We start from the raw sequence: 8,697 nt of genomic DNA on the forward strand, positions 1-8,697 counted from the left end.
CAGCAGAGGTCAGTCTCTTGTTCCTACTCTCCCTTATAAATTCTTTTTAACCAGTTATTGCAGTATGTGAAATTTTCTGCCTCTGCTTTAAAACTACAGATGCTTCATGAGGTCAATGTGTTTTTCATCTTGTCTGATACTTGACACATAAGAAGTTGGTAACCAGTAAAAGTTTGTTGAGCCCAATCGTCACATGCCAAGTATTTTACCTCACATTCTCTTTCAATTAATAACAGATAAGATAATTCAGACTTTATGCTAAAGATGAATTCTAGGTCCTTCAAGATAAATTAATGGTCAAAGACATTCATGAAGTTAAATTATAAAGATGGAAAGACCTAAGAATTAAAGAGTCAAGTATTCGTATATTCTTTCTATGGATTGCAGACATAATTAGAATTAACCGAACTGAGAACCTTTCAAAGCATTACTATTTGGAAGTGAGGGTCTAGAAGACACTTCTTGTTAAAGAGGAAATGGCCTTTGAAATATCACTTTGTGAAACAAAGAAACAGACAAATGGTTGATCCTGTATATCTGCTCATAGCACAAAGTATAGACAGCAGTCTCTTAGCTCTGTTTTACTGTGAGAAATCAAGCCTCAGGGGTCTAGGGTCTAAACCAGGGTAGGGATGTTGTAACTGAATAAACTGAACTTAGAATATGTCCTGCCCATTTAATGTTCAGCAAACCTCTTCCTCAGCTCATCCAACTGGGGACCAAAGGTTTTATTATTCCTCCCACATTTGGTTCCATTCTCTGACATTTTTCTTGTTGCCTGTGATTTTACAAAGCATCCACTCTTCACAAGTGAAAACTGATTTTGTCCAAACAGATGCTTGTTTCTATATTTTGCATTCTGGAAAAAAAATATGGATATGATTTGGTTGGGGAGGGGGCTAGAGAGAGATGAGGAATGAAATCACTGGTAGAGGCACAGCTTGAGCTGAAATTAGAAGCCAAGTGTGAGCTGTAAGCAGGAGGAAGGGAGTCTCCAAAGAAAATTTGTTGTATAATAAAACACTCATTGAAAATATTCTGACAAGGAGCCCTAACAAAATTCTCACGTATCGTAGACTAGATTATAAAGTGGTTTCTCTCCTAAATTTCTATAAGAATTTATGGTAAGCTAGATTTGGACAAGTTATTCCAAATGAATCAAACAATCAAATCCTCAATCAATTCTTCAATCAGAATAATCTCCTGAGCACTATTTTTTTTTGGTCCTAATCACTGTTAGGCTTGAATCAGAAGAATCAGGAGAAAACAAATAAAACTAACAAAAATAGCTTAGATGATGTTCAGGAAAAGCTCATTGTACAGATGGAAAAAAAAAAAAACCATAACAAACATGCAAAAGAAGTGAGCCATAGGAGACAATACAGGTAAGTTTTCAGGTATTATTTCTCCGGGCCACAGCTGGTCTATTATTCCATAGCTCAGTCCACTGCTGTCTCACTGAATTTCTCAGTGTTACTAAGGATTGGAGAAAAAGTATGATGCTTGATGTCCTACCTGCTCTGCAAGGCACCACAGGCACTGAGGCACCGCCCATTCTCCCCAAGCAACTTGGCTGCCTGTGTCTGAGACAGGCCTCACCTCTGTTGTTTGCCTGCCTCTGTCCAGAACCTGCTGAGCCAGGCCTTGGGAACTGTGTGTAGCCCATCCTCGGTGTCTTGAATCTCTAAAGGTAGAATTCATGTCCCTAACTAGGATAGTTGGTGCTTATTTTAGCTGCCAAAAAGCTTCCTAAAGACCACAAATCGAGTATTGGAGGTGACCCTGGCAACAAGAGTAAGAGCATCGCCTACAGATCCTCTCAACCTTTTACCTGCCTACCACTCTCCTCGCCAGGCTAGAGCGCTGTTTAAAAAGATTCTGGTTTTCTGCCCAGGCACAGGTCACTCAGAGCAGTCAGTCCTCATGTTCGTCTCATTCTCCAGCAACATGTGAGGGGAGTGCCCTTGCACATACAGAAGACACTCTGTTCCTGGTATACATTCACTATCGCCCAGATGTAATTGAAACAACTTCCTTCTAATCTGGTTTGGGCTCTGATGATAACTGCTTCCATTTATACAATCAGCTCACTGCTGAGTAACTTTGTGTTCTTCTACATCAATGGTAATTATTATTTTTATAGTTTAATTAGCAAACATTACATTTTGTTTGCCTTGCTAAGACAGTACCACCAAATTTAACAATAACATACTATCCCAAAGCTACCGAGGGACAAGGTGTTGATATCACAGCAATTTTTTTCCTTGTGTTTTTCCCCCTCTTCTACTATGCAGAGTAGTCATATTCAATTGGAAAATGTTAATGCTTCAAATTAACAATATTAGACCTATAAATATCATAATCCTGTAAAACTAACTCCTCAATTTAGAAATGAGGACACTGAAGCCTAAATTCAGTTATTTGCCCCAAATCACAGTCAGTCTGTAAAAAGAACCAGCTTTCTAACCAATATTTTCAGACTCCTGATAGAGTACTCATTTTTCCTCTGGATGCAGAAAAGAGAAGTCAAAGAGGTCAGGCTTGAAAGAAATAGAAAGTATTCCACCATTTATGGAGTATCTCCTGAGCGTAAGCCATATTACCTAAATTTAATGTCTTAAATTAGGTACCTAGGCCCTAGTCCCTACTCTCACACAAACCATCCATGAGACCTTGTGACTTGGTTCTCCCTGAACCTCTATTTTCTCCCTCATACAGTTAAGAGGACTGGCCTAGAGGATTCCAGGAATTCTTTCTTGCACTATCTTTATGGACCAAGTGTCAGCTATATCTTAAGCATCTAAACACCCTTTGAGTATTCTCTTTATCTTGTTGCTCCAAAGAGGGAGTGGGTTTTTTGCTCTACAGCAGTATTGCTATGTGTTCCTGGGTTTAACTACAATTAGAAACCTTTCAAATCGTTTTTTTTTTCCCCCCTCTTTATTCCTGAAACTGCCGGCATAGAGTCAGGGGGAAGAATGTATACCATCCCAGGCCTTGAGCACAGTGTGGGGGTGAGTGCTCAGAGCTGGGTCCAGTGCAGTAGGGGGCCCTCTTTTCCTCTCCCACAGCCTATTCTGGCTGTGTGGGCAAAGGGCTCTCCAGCCACCTGACAGCCTGTTTCTACATTATCACTTCTTTCCCCTCTCCAGTTTTATTAAGCATGTTAAGTAAGATGTTTTGCCATGTTCTTACAGAGTCTGTTGCATTGATTATTCACAATGCCATCCCCCCTCCTCCCATCCAGCTTGGTGTCCCCTCCCCTCCCTGCCTTGATTTATTACCCACTATATTGTTCCCAGCACAAACCTTTTTATCATTGTCACATATGTGAGCCTGGTGATGAGATATACTCAGTGGTGGCTGGAGGGGCAGGAGGAAGCTATAGGAACCAAGCAAGGAAGAAGTTTGCAACTGATTGTATCTTTTTCAAAACTCATAAATGCTTATATTTTGGAGGATGCCAAGCATAATTATTATAGTCTCTTTTTAATATATAATTTATCTATTTGAAGAACAATATTCAGATTTCATAGGCACGTTTTGCTAAGAGCCCTGAAATAAGTAAAAAAGGTAAAGGCAATCAATTATTGAATATTTAGTATGTGTCAATTATGATGTCAAGTGCTTTATATGGATGATCTCATGTGATTCTATGTCAGAACAACAAACAAAAAACACCTTGTTACATAGATACTTTTTAATTCCATCTCTCATTTTCATGTGAAGAAATTGAAGCACAAAAGGTCTAATCACATAATTACGAAGGGGATAGGTCCCCAGGTTTTTCTGACCTCAGAAGGACACTCCTAATGAGTATACAAATACTGTCTCCAGATCAGATAAAATGACAGATTTTTTTTTTTGTTAATGATCTGAGTGAGTTTTCCATTTACAGTTTTTGTCATTTGCTATTCCATAAATTTTGGAATCAGCTTGTCAATTCCACTAAAAATCTATTGGAGTTTTTATTGTAATTACATTGATGCACAGATTAATACAAAGAGAATGGTCACATTTTTATCATGACTATCGATAAAATATATCTTTCCTTTTATTTTGGCCTTCTTTTACCATTTTCTCTAAAAGTCTGGCATTTCTTTTGTTATATGAATTCTCAGATACCTTATGTTTTTAGATACTGTTGAAAAAGGAAATAGTTTCTTTAATTACATTTTTTGAATGATGTTGCTATATAGAAATGCAATTGATTATATATATTGATCGTACAGCCACATTGCTGAACTCTTATTATTACTAATAATTTTTCTGTATATTCTTTTTGGTTTTCTATGTAAACAATCATAACATCTGAAAAACATTGTTTTGTTTATGTCTTCTGATTCTTATGCCTTTACTTTCTTTTTAGTAATCTTACTTTTCTGGGCTAGGGTACCTATCATGATATTAACTGCAAATGATGAAAGTGAACATCATTGCCTTAATCTTGATTTTAAAGAAAATGATTTAAAACATTTATCTATGTGATAGAATATTGTCTCTAGTTTATTAGCTTTGTTGCTTGTCTTTATTACATTAAGGAAGTTTGTGATATTGTGATTTATAATAAGAAAATATAAGTGGTCTTATTCCCATTCCTGGCTTCCAAAACTCTTGGAATTGCCTGTGATGAGAGCAATAAATGTGTCTTTAAAGGTTTATTAGTGAGTAGACTTTTATAAAACACCCAAAGGTGGGCCTGGTTGCCAGCAGAAGCAACCATGTGATTAAAGGGTTGGAACTTTCAGTCCCATCTCCCTGACTTCTTGAAGGGGAGAGGGACTGGAAGTTGAGTATTATCACCAATTGCCAATGATTAAATCAATCATGCCTATTAATGAAATCTCCATAGAAACCCAAAAGGATTTCAGAGAACTTCTGGGTTGGTGAACACATGGAGATTTGGGGAGAGTGGCAGGCTCCAAGAGAGCGTGGAAGTACCTTGCCCTTTCCCCATACCTTGCCCTATGCATCTCTTGCATCTAGTTGTTCCTGGGTTATATCATTTTACTATAAACTTATAATCTTGCAAATAAAATGTTTCTCTGACTTCTGTGTGCCACCCCAGCAAATTAATCCAACCCAGGGAAGAGATATTTTGATGATCTGTGGACCCTTCTAAGAGAAATTATGTCTTGTAAGTTTAGTCAAAATCAAACTTTGAGATGCATTTGAGCATGGCGTCTCTAAGTAAGTCCAGTGTACAGTTCAGTAACTCACCCTCAAGGCTCTGACTGAGCTGGCCAATCCCCAGTGCCTGGACTCCCTGGCTTGCCCTGTACCTTCAATCTCAGTGCTGATTTCCTGTCTTTAATTCCCTGATCTTTGTCTCTGCCTATATCCTAACTGATTGTGTGTGTCACTTGCCTAACACCTTGCTTATCATTATGGTAACTAATGCTGTGGATTACTGCCCAGCATGCCAATCTGAATCCGCATAAGTTTATAGGGTGAGATTTCTCGGCTCTCCAACCTAGTCTAGGTGGTTCTCTGGGCATATTCTTCCCATTATCACTCAACTCCTGATTAATGGTAATTATGATCTTAGGAAAATAGCTAGTTTAGATGGTAAAATTTTGTACTTTTCACACTATGTTATACATTGGTTTAATAAACGACTATCTACCTATATATTATCTTGTCTACATAATTCCCAGCTACCTCAGGCCATTTCCCATCATTTCATGTTTCAGAAAATGGCATGCTTCAGCAAATCTAAAGGAGAGTTGTTATTTTTCTGGTATAAATATTAGTCAATAAGAAAGGGCACTTGAAAGTCAAAAGCCTTGTTTTTAAGAACAAAATTCAAACTTTTTACCTAATTAACATATTTGGTGAGAATGTACAATAACATGAAAGCCAGTTTTGCCTACTGTGGAACTAATGACAAATCCATTGACTTAAAATAGAGAATATGAATTAGAAGGAAAACAAAAGAGTTAAACAAAGTAAATGTTCTTGAGACACAGATAATCTTGCTTGAGTTTCAGGGATGAAAGTACATGACATATTCCAGGATCCGAGAATTCAGAACACCCAGGATCTGTTTTCTGACTGGAATTCTGGGAGGTTGAAGCCACATTGCAGTCCTGTGCCACCATGACATTGAGCTGTGGAGTTGTCTAGGACCAAGAGAAGTTAAGACAGTACCTACATTTCCTGTGAGTGTGCATACACGTGTGCGCGCGCACGCGAGCACACACACACACACACATACACACACACACACACGAATAGGTGCCCACATTCCTCATGTCTCTGAGAACATCATACAAGGCTACAGATATGATGGAGAAATCCCACAGTAGGAAGCACCATGGAAGTAAGTTCAGAAACCAGGTATGAGATGGAAGTCTCAAGGAGTGCCATTTGGAAGCAAGATGGTACCCAAGATCCAGAGGAGTTGATAGCTCATCCCAGTGGATACCAACATGGATAAAAGCTGAGAATTTTGTGTCAGATACCTGCTTCTGAGCATCAGGTGACACCCTGGGACTAAGTAGAAGAAAAAAATCCTTGAACTGACTATATTTAAACCTGGAAAGATGATTTGGACCATCAAATGAATATACACTTATGTCTTCTGCAATCAAATGGCATAGGAGGCTCAAAGAGGAGATTAAGCTGAGTTATAAAAAATAAAATAAAATTGCAGTTCCTGCACACCTGAGAGAGACAGTGAGAAGCTGCCACCATGTTTAAGTTTATAGGTTGGAAATTCTGGGAAGTTTTCAAATTTCCATTAGGAAATATCAGTACATTTTTTTTTTGGTTCTGTGACAGAATGGTAATGGTGCTCCAGGCATTATAATGGCTTCTGTTTACTGTTTATTTTCTCTTCTTTTTTTTTTTTGTTTGTGCGTGTTTGCATGTATGCATTTTGTTTTATTTATTATTTGTGAAACCAAATAACTTCTTGGGAAGCATATTAAATGTTTTGAAACTTAAATAAAATAAGTTTTCTCTCTGTAAATAGCAATATGCCATGCATTTTTTGTCGTTGTTGTTTCAGAAAGGGCTGACTTTGCCCACATGCATTACAAAAATACTTAGCACAGATTGGTCAGCATTAATGTTGTTTTCAAATGCTATTTATTTCAGTAGAAACTAGGCTACACGAATTAAATTTTTTGGACTATAAAGGGGTTAAGTGTAAAAACACTGAAGTAGAAACTCAAGGTAATTGGCACTATATTTCTGAATTAGCGCAGTGGTGTTTTTTTTGTTTTTGTTTTTGTTTGTTTTTTGGGGTTTTTTTTTGGGGGGGGGGGGTGGTTATAGGCCGATGCCCTGGCAAGTGTCCACAAACATGCTTCATATCCAGCCCTGCCACAAGTGGAAAATCTTGGCCAACTCTGATTTCTACCTCACACAGCTGGATCCAATAAACTACCTCACTCCTACTTGATGAGAAACACTTTTCATCTCCTTCTGTGGGAGACAGAAAGGCTATCAATCACAGTTGCCATCAGATTCTGACACTGGCTGAGTGGCTTGGCTTTCTGCCACAGGTCCACATGACATGTTCCACTGCATCACTCTGATTTTCTCTTTCCATAATGATAGCCATGGGCACTCTCCTTTCTCTCTTCTCGTCCCTCAGGGTGTCATCTTCCCCCTGATCCATTTCTGCCATTCGCAAGTAACCCATTTCTACCTACCAGTAGCCACTCAAGTTTAAACTCCATGAAAATAAAGTTAGCGGGAAAAGAGAAAAAGTTTAGTTTACTGAGTTTTCTATCAGTTTTATTGTTTTTCTCATTACTATTGCCTGTGTTGAAAGTATTGGAATAGACACCAAGGGACCTTAAATTAATCCCAGTTCTGTTTCTTTCTAGTTTTGTAACTTTGGGAAACTAAAAACAAACAAACAAACAAAACAAACAAACAAACAAAAAACTTGGCTGCACATTAGAATTGCCTGGGGAATCTTTTTAACATTTAAATGCCCAGCTGATACCCCAAATGAATTTATTCACAGTTTCTAGGGGCAGAAAAAAAGGCATCAGTAAATTTTGATACTCCCCAGGTGGTTGCATGCAGAGTCTGGGAACCACTGAGCTCACTTCCTTAAACCTTAGAATACTAATCAACTTAATTTTTATAACTTTTCAGCAAATCCTACCCTTGTAGGCTATAATTGATATTCTATATGTCAAAGTGCTTCGTAAATTGTAAATTAAGTCATTATTAGTATTTTTCATAAGGCATTATATTCTGAGAGAAGTAAAAGGAAGAATGTTCTGGTTCTCCTAGTTGATAGGATTGCATGATAGGTAATAACAAAGGTTAGTTACTCTGACTCTTCCTCATTTTCCTTTATTTTAGGCCCTCACCCAATTTTAACCACAAAATGTGAAACAACATGATGAATCCCAGAAAGCAGCCTCAGGAAGCTTCATGTTCTTCCAGAGCAAAAAGTATGTCTTACATGAGCTTAGTGTTTTAGAAAATCCTATTTGTCCCCTCACTCTATACTGTCTGTTCTACCCCAGTGGTCTCTGTAAGGTACCTGACATGATAAAGGGACTGATTTTTAAATAAAACTATTTAAAAATAAACTATTTTATATAAAATAAAAAGTAGGGTTTTGCTTATTTTGCACAGTTAGGGTTTTAAATTTTTGCTTTTAGTAGCTAAGACCATTGTGTAAATTTTCATATTCCCTTCCATACTGAAATATAATACTTTGTGATA

General features: G+C 37.7%; 1 long non-coding RNA gene across 1 annotated transcript in view; it reads left to right on the top strand.

The window, feature by feature from the left end:
* LOC107517390 overlaps nucleotides 1-8,378 on the top strand; it is a 67,118-nt gene extending 58,740 nt beyond the window's left edge. The window contains exon 3 of the long non-coding RNA XR_001598498.1: nucleotides 8,329-8,378. This is a non-coding gene — a long non-coding RNA (uncharacterized LOC107517390). The remainder of the gene's footprint in view (nucleotides 1-8,328) is intronic.
* The last annotated feature ends 319 nt before the right edge of the window (nucleotides 8,379-8,697 follow it).

The sequence above is a fragment of the Rousettus aegyptiacus genome, unplaced genomic scaffold, assembly GCF_014176215.1.
Source record: "Rousettus aegyptiacus isolate mRouAeg1 unplaced genomic scaffold, mRouAeg1.p scaffold_m13_p_12, whole genome shotgun sequence".
Lineage (NCBI taxonomy): Eukaryota > Metazoa > Chordata > Mammalia > Chiroptera > Pteropodidae > Rousettus > Rousettus aegyptiacus.